This window comes from Sinocyclocheilus rhinocerous, unplaced genomic scaffold (assembly GCF_001515625.1).
Source record: "Sinocyclocheilus rhinocerous isolate Xijiao unplaced genomic scaffold, SAMN03320098_v1.1 scaffold1168, whole genome shotgun sequence".
Taxonomy (NCBI): domain Eukaryota; kingdom Metazoa; phylum Chordata; class Actinopteri; order Cypriniformes; family Cyprinidae; genus Sinocyclocheilus; species Sinocyclocheilus rhinocerous.
In genome coordinates this window covers 1,497,308-1,508,450 of record NW_015650373.1, presented here as the reverse complement: position 1 = coordinate 1,508,450, position 11,143 = coordinate 1,497,308, and the positions used below count along the sequence as shown (strand labels likewise).

Here is an 11,143-nt window from a genome sequence, read left to right as displayed (position 1 = left end):
CATGCTTTCTGGCATAAAGTTTATAATAAGCAGCCAACATCTATCTAAAGTGAGAACTTCCATCCTGCACTAGACTAGCTGTCTCTCTCCTCACAGAAACACACACACACACACACACACATACACACATATATACATATGGACTCACTCAGTAGAAAGAGATTAAGGATTATGATTAAGGTGTGTGTGTGTGTTTAAATCTGGATTTGTGCAGAATGAATGACTAAGGGTCAAAGGTTTGCTACAATGTCATGCTTTCATGAATGTGAGATCAACATTCTATGAAATGCTTTCTCTGATTCTTCTGGAAAACATGTAATGCTTCACATCAGATTACTTTTTTTGAATGCTGCCTGTTTTACATGTTTGATTTTTTTTAAAGGATGGTTTTGTATAATGTGCATCTTTTGAAAAAACTGAAACAGTTTTCTGTTTGTAAATGCTGCAGAAATTTGTACTTGCTAGTGTACAATGTAGATGCATACAGTACAGTGACTGTTTGAACTGTTGACTGTTTCCACTGCATTTAAAAAATCTTGCAAGGTGAAACAGTAATGTTTACTACACAATGCCTGTCCATAACCTCACAACTGTTTGAAATGTAGTGAAATGAAATGAAATGTAGCAGGCCTGTCAAAGACTGCCAATAGCCTTGAGTTTTTGTGTAGAAAGCTCCATTCAACAAGCCTGCAGTCAAGCCAACTATTTATTTCTTTAGCCTTGAGTTCAGTGCATGATAATAACCTCCCTCCCGTGTACTAAAATCCTCCTCTGTAATCTCAAACTCTTCATTTTTTATGTAGTGTTGAATATCAACCTTTGGTTTTCAGTTCATAATAAGAAATTATTGATCCCTGGAGGGAAATTGAGCAGCTGTTCCATGATAAGATGATAGACCTGACAAACATTAGATATGGTTGACCACTGCACCTTAATTGACTGTATAGATAATAAAGTAAATTATGCTAGTTTTTTATGCTTTTCCACAAATAAAAAAAATGCTTATGATAAAAAAAAAGAAAAGAAATTAATACTTCTATTTAGCAAGGACACAATAAAGTGATAAAAAATTTGACAGTAAAGACATTTATAATGCCACAAAAAAAAATCTATTTCAAATCAATGCTGTTCTTTCTATTCATCCAGGAATCCTGAAAAAATGTACCATGGTTTTCCCCAAAATATTAAGCCACACAACTGTTTTTAACGTTGATAATAATAAGAAATGTTTCTTGAGCACCAAATCGGCATATTAGAATGATTTCTGAAGGATCATTTGGCACTGGAGGCTGGAGTAATGGTTGCTAAAAATTCAGCTTTGCCATCAAAGGAATAAATTACATTTTAATATATATTCAAATAGAAAACAGTTATTTTAAATAAATGTAGCCTTGGTGAGCATAAGTGGCTTCTTTCAAAAATCTTGCAACCCTAAACTTTAACACTGAAGTGTAGTCATGTATTTGCTAGTTTATTTTATTTTTAATGGGTTGTTATATTTTTGTTGTTCACAATTTTTTAGTACACAACTATTTGGCACTTTGCAAGACCGTAACAATATATTTAGGGTATTTAGGGCAAATGTGCTCTGTGGTAGTTATGGCCTGATATTGTCAGGCATAAATAGCATCTTGAGAATGGGCCTGTTGTCCTAAACAGCTAATTAGTCAAAGGAAGCCTATAGACTAACAGGATGAAACACCTTGCAGTATTCTGGATGGGGTCATGCCCTGCTGCAGAGCGCAGTTAATTCACTTGGGATCCCATAACTCTCAACCAAGGACACTGCAGACATAGAAGACACAAGAACAGTTAGAAAGGACACATTTAGTCCTAACTAAAGTAATACCTATTGCTCACATAACTAATAAAAAGTGATTCTGCTTTGAGTGAGTATAGGCTTTTTGATTAGTAACCAAAACAACCTTTAGATTGAGATTTCAAATCGAATGCCTTTGTTTCCACACAGATTATGCCTTACAACCTGTAATAGTGGAATAATCTGTGGCTTTAAAAATATGTTTCAGTTATAGGTATGTGTTATTCTAACCCATTAGAATAATTTGAATTAAAGTTGTTCAGTTGTCCTGTGTTTGCTGAGGTACTTCAGTATATGCTATACAATATCTACAACCCTCAGCATGCTGTAAACATGGGCGCCCCCTAGAGAAAATTTGAGTAGTACAGGCAGCTAGAGAAGTGCACAGTCATCCAGAATGATCCGCCTGTGAGAACTGGTCACTGTGTAGCACTAGACTAAATTCAGTCATTCTGGTAACCTGACCATACCCAGGAATTAAAGAGGATGCAGCCCATAGAGGAATTATCACAGTATAAAGCAGACCATGAAATGTAGCTCTGCTTGTCTGTCATCTCTCTCTCCAAAGTCTCAGCAAACATTTCCCATCATACTCATCTTACAGGGCTATAGTTAAGGACTAAAAGCATTGAAACACAGCCCCTATAAACAATGGCTAATGATGTTACTGCTCATTTTCTCTCCATTACAGTCAGAATGTGAGATGAGCTCTTTTCTTTCTGCAGTTCTCAAATTTAAGCCATTGGAATATCTTGTTTTTGATTTATGTATGTATTTATTGTATTCAATTCAATTATTCAAGTTTGGTTCCCTAGAATGACTGTGATCTCATGCCATCCCGCCTTAAGTTAGTAAACAGTTCTGAAGGAGAGATGATTTTAAGTGCATAACATTTAATTATTATTTTACTATCTAACATTTACTTATTATTATGTGCCCTCTTATATTACTGTTAAAAAGATTGGGGTCAATAAGATTTTTTTAAAAGAAATTAATACTTTGAAAATAAGAATCTTTTGAAAAAATGTATCTTCAATTAAAAATATAATTGTTTCTTGAGCACCAAGAAAAATAATGGAGTAATGGCTGCTGAAAAATACAGCTTTACCATCACAGGAATAAATACAATTCTGAAATATATTTAAATATTATTATTATTATTTAATATTTCACAATATTTGTACTATATTTTTTATCACACACACACCTTGTCTTCTGTTTAACTGTATTTATGACAAAGAACTGCACAGATGCAGATATTATAACAATCTATCGATAAACACACACCTTGTCTTCTGTTTCTCGGTCAGCGGATTGAAGAACACGCTAAAGACGGGGATGAGCCGAAGTCTGCCGCCGTTTTCATATGAAATTAAAAGGGGACTAAGGCGATCACAAATTCATGTACAGTTTATGGAGCTAATCGCTAAATTTTTAGGGGGGCTGAGTAGAAATTTTGGGGCTAAAGCCCCCCTAAAAATGGCCTAGCGACGCCCATGCTCCATACTGTCTCAAATTTGGTCCAGTCAGGTTTGAATGACCATATAATAGAGTACAGTAAAAACATCTCTAAACTTGCCTGCTTTCTTTAATGCAGGTGACACAGATAAATGATTCAGTGATTAATGTGGTGTCAGACTTGTGTTCCTGTTTTGTTGTGTTTCTGTCCCCATGTGCTCCCTGTGACCCAGTTTCTCCCTTGTTTGATTGTGCTCATTTGATTCAGGTGTGTCTTGTCAATTACCCTCGTTTCGTCCTGTATTTATAGTGTTGTTTGCCCTATGTTCCCTTTTCCAGTGTTAAACGTCAATACTATGTGCTGCGTGTGTGTTCCACTTATTTGGATTATTGAATCTCCGCGTCCTTCGCTCCTGCACAGCAGACACCCGTGACATGTGGGCATATAAACTGTGTAAATGTATAAATTAATATGTCAAATAATGGTTATTATAACAATTGTAAATGTTAAGCAATTGCAGATTACCTATACACTATTTTGATCTAAAATTAATGGCACTTGATTTGATGTTTTTTTTCTTATATTATACAAAGACATACATTCAAAAAAAAAAGAAAAAGAAAACATTCAAACATTGTCCTAAAATATTGACAAGTTTTGAAGCCACTATATACACTATGGATGGATAAAAAAGCTATATAAAAAGAAAACTGTGCAGATGGATTAGAACACGTCATACTGTATGTAAACAGCCTCTTACATGATGTAGATATACAGTGCACCCACACATGGATGTGCATGTATTTGGCAGGCCCTGTGCTTTCATTCATAGCTCTTTGCCGGATGGTGGTGCTGGGCCATCTAACACATTCCCTAACCCAAACCCTTCCCATAATGTGCATTCAGAGCAGCGGTAATTCATTACTTAAGACTGGTGATCTATTTATTATTTCTAATCGTTATTATCTCTGTGTCTGTGACAAGAATTCAGACCCAAGTTCTTGCCTTTTATTTTTTATTTTTTTTATTACAGTTACTCTGTGTTGCTCAGGCATTAATGCAGTGAGTGCAATTCTATGGACTTCACACAGGCTCCCTTGGGCTTTAGCTGTTGCCAACGGATGCACTGCCTGCTCTATAAAAACCAATTAAAATAATTACACTGACTCCCATGCAGGCAGAAAATGTGCCCTTTTAACACTTATTACTGGCATTATATATAATGCTGCAAAATGTTTTGTTGAAAGACATCTGCCCTCTGTTAAACCTTACAGAAACCCCCCATTTACTAATTTGCAAGTTGGTATGCCCATTTGTTTTTTGAGTGGATATTAAACAAAACTTCAAAAAACAAAAAAAAAATGCACACACACACACACACATATATATATATACATACTTGATTTTAACTAAAATAATTATGCAGATTATATATCAAATTTATTTGTTCAGTTGTCTTAAAAAAATAGGTACATGATGTTCCTGTGAAGGAATAGGATCTATTTGTGTGTATGCTGGATGGGAGGAGATGTGTGAAAAGTCCATCTGACCAGCAGGGGCGAGGCTTGTGCTGGTGTGTGATTGCCTGTGTGTGTTCCTCTGTGTATGTATATGTTGAAATGCTGAACACTTCCCTGCTCTCAAGAAACTGTAAGTAGGTCAGAACAAGAGAAGCGCTTCTCTTTTCACTGCCACCAAGGCCCAAAGAGGCATTCATCACAAAAACGTCACTAACCCTATTCTGCAGTCTTATTACTTACAACACTGTCAACTCAAATCCACCATCATGATTTCACTTAGAGTGTCCAGGGTGATCAAACGGTCGACTGACTGTCAAAACAAACACAGAATCTCTGACTGTTTGTTTCACGGTTCATAGATGCATCGGCCCCTTCTGGTCGTTCGGTGTATTGCTGTTGATTGATCACTAGGTTCAGCTGTGGCTCGTCAGCTGCCCTATATCAGTCTCAGCGTTTGGTCTTGTCTTTGTCAGATCGTTGTCTCATGTCTGTTTTCGTTTCAGTGTCTCATGTGCTGCTCGGTTCCTGATTCCTGCTCTCTGGTGGATTTACTGGCTGTAGTTTCTGGATTATTGGACTGGTTTCCACTCGTTGTCTCATTGGTTGAGGATTTGTGCATCTTGCTCACTGCAGCCTAGCGTTACCGAGGAGGCCTGTCATCACTGCACCCACGACTATCTGTTTGCTGTGACTTTGCTTGTTTTGTTCACGTTTAATAAATTACCATCTAACCTCGCATTTGAATCCATCTTGTATTACCTGACAGTTTGATCACCCTAAACACTCTTGGGTGACAGTTATAAGGTGCATATGATTGAACACAAACAAACACACACACAGTGTCTTAAAAGACAAGCATTTAAAATTGTCCAGTTATTTAAAAATAATGACATTACCTAATTTATTTCAGATGGTGAGCTAGGAGCGATTTGTATCATACATTTAAGATGCTTTTAACTGAATTTGTTTTATTTTTACACTGATTTGTCACAAATATATTTGTCATACAAACACACACAATATATATATATATATAGAGGCACAGATGAAATCCTTCACAGCTGCGTTACCCGTAATTTCTCTAATCTAAGAGCTCCCCCTGCAGTCAACATACTCTATTGTACAAAAATGAGAACATCTAAACTATTGTTTGCCATAATAAGAATTAAATCCCTTTCATTCTCACATTGCTATTTATATTTCTTATTACTAATAATTTTTATGCATTATTATGGGTATGATATTTCACCCAAATACAGTGCATGAAATACCTTTCCATTTTTAAATATCTCTGGTATCAAACATGCTTTGTGCATAGAAAGGCAAATCATTATTGAGTGCTTTTTCATTTGAAGAAATTTGTAATTACAGCAATATCACTGTCAGCCATGAATAATTGGTGGTAATAAAGATATTAAGGATGAGTCATACCTCTGTGACAGGGCGTGTATGTGTTTATATTTGGAGCGTCGTGCTAAAAATACAGTCGGTTATAACTGGCTGTCGCACAGGGAGATGGTTGGACTGTTATTGCTCAGAGGCAGCCTGGAGTCTATGGTCTCCTGAGTTGTCATGGAGACCATTGTATTTTGCCTCTCCCGTGATTGGTGCTGCTGGGTTGAGTAAGTATATGCTATTTCTGTCTTTTTCAACACCTTCAGCCTGCTGTCTTTCTCTGCCTCCTCACTCACACACAAGTGTTCTTGTTTCACTCCTATTGTTATCTTTTCCCATTTCATTAATCCTTTTAATGACAGTCAGCCCACTGACCATCTTTCCATGCGTCTGGCTATTGATCTATTGATTAATTGATGCTGCGATCCCTTGTAAGCTACTGTACTTGTCCGCAAAAAAAGGGAGGAAGACTCGTGTCAGTGAACCGAGAACCAGATCAAGTCATGCATCGCTGTGATCTATTCTTATCTTTCAATCGTGGATCCTGATCATCCAACAACATCTTAGTGCCCCTGTGGCTGTTTTCTCATGAGCAAAAAGTTACAAAATCTCAAATGACAGCGGTCTCATGTGTCTGAATGCCTTGCCTTGCAACCCCCCAATGTCTCAGGGCTGGTCTGTCAATATGCTTTGTTTACATAGGCAGTGGAGCTAAAACAATTCATCCTCTCAGCTAAGCTAAAATTAAAATCATATTGTCTTCATAAATGTTTGTTTTCCTCTTTAAATAATTCACACTTGTGTTGTAATAGCTAAATATGTGTGGTTTCTTGCACTATGAAATGAGTGAGACGAGAATAAAATTGTCTTTTTGCAAGTCCTGCAGTCCTGTTCATTGTTCTATCAATTATTCACAAGAGTTTTATTATTATTTCTTTTCTGAGTGAGTTTTACTCTCATTGAAAGAGAATGTTCAGTCCTATAGAGCGGTTCAGTTTGTAGTCCTAAAATCCTAAAGAGAATTAGCCTTGGGTTCCCTTGGGAATTTCTAATGGGTTTTGTTGATTAGAAGTTTTTGAGTAAAGTAAGGACTGTGGTGAATATTTCTTGAAGATACATTTACTCATAAATTACTCATACCTCAAACATGAACATGATGAACATTTTTTACACAACATACGTTGCTACATAACGATTGTCAGCTAAGGATGTCCATTTATGTACTTTGCAAATCATTTGTAGTGTTTAATTTTTGTTGTACAAAATGTTTTTTTAAATAAGGTTCATTTATAAAAATAAAAAAAAATTAAAAACGAGTTCAAGTTGGTCACATTGGTTCACTGCCTTGACCAATAGAAAGTTGTTTTATTTGAAAGTGACTTCTTTGTAAGCTGTGCTTTATACATCACACTATTGACAATAGACAGTGGACCTTTTTTGTCTGTGGATTTTCACCAAAATGTCACCGTGACCACACCTTAAGTCTTGAAAAAGCAAGAAATGCTTTAAAGCTCAAAGAAGCAGATCAGAGTGCAACACATACTTATACCAGTTTTTCTTTGAGTGTTATCCAAAACTTCAGTGTGAGTTTGATTTCAGTGCATGCTTGTGATTTTTAACCATTGAGCATGTTAGTAATTAGGCATTGTTTATCTGATGCTAACAAATAAGAGGAAAACGAGGCATCAGGAATTTGTTTATTTGGTTCTGCTGTTTGTCCAGTTTGCTGAAATAAATAAATGAGTCATTCTTTTTGTAAGACATCTCCATATGCGACAGGAGTTTTGCGTTCAGTGATGTCAGTGCCAGTTGAGTGTTGTGCTCTTAGCTGTTTTACTGATTATCATTTTCATATATTTCATTATCATTTTTATACAGTATCTTGTGTCTTAGATTATTCCTGTGCATCTCAAAAAGACCAAAGCTGTACAGTAGTGCAAGAAAGGTATGGAATCCCTTAAAATATAATATTTCTTGCCAACCATGAAACTGTAGTCTGCATATTTTTTTATTATGTATTTTTGTCACAAATTAAAATGTAGCTTTTTTATTTTAGCAATTCTTTTGATTTCTTCCCCTTGATTGCTTAATGCAAGAAATATTCTATTGAAGAAATAACTATTATTGAAGCAATAACTATATATAAAAGTCATCTCATATAAACTCTGTGTTAAATTTCCATTTTAATTTAAATGCTTTTACATTTGACACAATGTCCTCTAAAATCTTCGTTTTAAAATAATTTTCTGTGTTCTTGGTATCACCAAAACAACACAACTGCTGATCTTTCCTCGCAGTCCCTTTGTGCCTTGGCAGACTTTGCAACCACAAACAAACAATAATCAGGGTCTCATGAGAGAGCTTTTAACGGATTGGACATAGAGATCAACCCATGCCCAAGTGAGAGACTGAATGAGGAAAAAGCAACTGTTTTTCATTGCAACAGCCCCCATGGATCCCAAGAACCCGATGTGACCCCATACCGCAGCCCATGTGCGCGAACGTATGCGCCTGAGAGCCTGTGGACGGACGCGCCGGGAACGGGAGGGCACTAGGACCTGGTGAAGCGAGGAGGGTTGCCTGTCTGCCTGCATCCCTGTCTCCTCTCCATTCTGCTCTGCAGTTGCCCTGTGCCCGTGTGAGGGAAAGCACATGTTTATGTGTGTTTGTATGGATGTGTGTGTGTCAGAAAAGGTGCGAGAGCAGGTTTCTCGCTGCTGGACCTCTCCACTACAGGTACGTTCTCCTCATCTACATTTCATGGAGCTATGGTTCCTTAAACTCCATACCTCACACGGACGCCTGTTTAAACTTGTGCATCCTGGATGACATGCATATGTTGTAGTATTTCCAGACGGACGAGTTGGAAATGGTTTTCAAGATCTCGGTCTTGCAGTTAGACGTTTCTCAGGTCTTGCTTTGTAGGCTCCATCACCAGGCAGTGACATGGAGGAATAGCTGTTTGTATCTTTTCTTAGGAATCTAAACCAGAGGTGTATGGCAAGCCGTTTTAGCTTAAAATATTCCAAGAGTTACTCGTCGTAATTGCATGTTTACTAGTAACAATTCAGTTAGAGAACTCTACAATTACATACTAGTAACAATGCCATATTTGCATGACTTTCTAACATTTACAGATGAAAAATATACCTGTAACATGTCAGTTATGCACTGAGGAAAACACAACGTCTCTAATGCATTAAACAGCACAAATATATTCGCTGTTAGCATGGATCGCGACCAGGCAGTGACATGGAGGAATAGCTGTTTGTATCTTTTCTTAGGAATCTAAACCAGAGGTGTATGGCAAGCCGTTTTAGCTTAAAATATTCCAAGAGTTACTCGTCGTAATTGCATGTTTACTAGTAACAATTCAGTTAGAGAACTCTACAATTACATACTAGTAACAATGCCAATTAGAGAGCTCTCTAAATCTATTTTTACTAGTTATAATTACAATAAGAGAGCTCTGCAATTGCATTCTTACTAGTAAGAACTAGGGATGTGCATCTCATGGCCGATATCAAGATTCTGAAAACAAACATTAGACAACCAAACAAAATATGTAATTTGAGTTCCTGACAAAATGTTTTATTTAATGTTATGAATGAGTCTATTTATAAATGTCTAAAGCAACTTATGCTGGGAAACTAACCTGGTCTAAAGCAGGCTAGCTGTCAGACTAAGCTAAATTCCTCTAATACTGACCAATAGGAACCCAATGATATTACTACTCGCTCACATACTATTATTTGACTGCATCAAATCAGCATATTAGAATGATTTCTGAAATATCAAAATTCAGCTTTTCCATCAAAGGAATAAATTACTTTTTACAATATAATTTGGTTGCAGAACTACATAATACATACATAGTTCATAAACATACATAGTAACATGTAACATAATAGGCTATAAACAGTACTAATGGTATTAGTTAGAAGTCTGATATGTTAGACTATGTATTTTTATGCTATGATTCTCCCAAAGTGCATCCACTAGTAATTATATATAAATAAATTGTTTTTTACCGATGCAAATATGTTAGAAACGATGCATCGCGATATAAATGCCAACTTGTATCCGATGCACATTTTTTCAACCGATGCATCGCATCGTTAACTTTTTATGCCGATGCACCGAGCAAATCGGGCAATCTTCCCATCCCTAGTAAGAACTGAATTAGAGCGCACTCCAATTCAGTTCTTATTAGTAACAATTATGATTATAGAGCTCTCTAATTGAATTAGAGATCTCTGCAATTACATTCTTACTAGTAAGAATTACAATTACAGAGGTCTTTAATGCAATTTTTACTAGTAACAATTGAATTAGAGAGCTCTGCAATTGCATTCTTACTAGTAAGAATTAAATTAGAGAGCTCTACAATTTAATTCTTACTAGTAACAATACCAATTAGAGAGCTCTCTAATTAATTTCTTACTAGTAAAAATGCAATTACAGAGCTCTCTAATTAAATTCTTACTAGTAAGAAATCTAGTTACAGAGCTCTACAATTGTATTCTTACTAGTAAAAACTTGTATTCATTAGATGCAAAACAGATTTGCTACAACCATTTCCCTTTCCAAATCCTGCCTGTGGTGATGCACTTCAAAATAAAAGCCCCATACGCATGAATTGATAGCATTTTCATTGTGTCAGAATGACCATAAGAGTAAGATGACAGTTTGGAAAGGTTTTGTTTTAATATTTAATCACTTCATTAATTCACACCTTTATATTATTATTATTATTATTTCTTTATTTCAGACCCTTAGGTCCATATCACAAAAATGAAAATAAAGAGTATAGTTTTGAAAATACTTTACCAGAAAAGTATAATCTAATTTTGGTGTTTATTATGCACTGTAACATGCATGCAGAATTTGAGCTACATATATAGGCCGATCAATTAATAGGTTAATTGTCACTCTTGACAAAATGTGTTT

General features: G+C 36.0%; 1 protein-coding gene across 1 annotated transcript in view; it reads left to right on the top strand.

Moving 5' to 3' along the window:
• Positions 1-8,899: 8,899 nt before the first annotated feature.
• Positions 8,900-11,143, top strand: part of LOC107711990 (probable G-protein coupled receptor 61) — a 13,667-nt gene continuing 11,423 nt past the window's right edge. The window contains exon 1 of the mRNA XM_016517103.1: positions 8,900-8,929. The gene's annotated coding sequence lies outside the window, so the exon portion shown is untranslated. The remainder of the gene's footprint in view (positions 8,930-11,143) is intronic.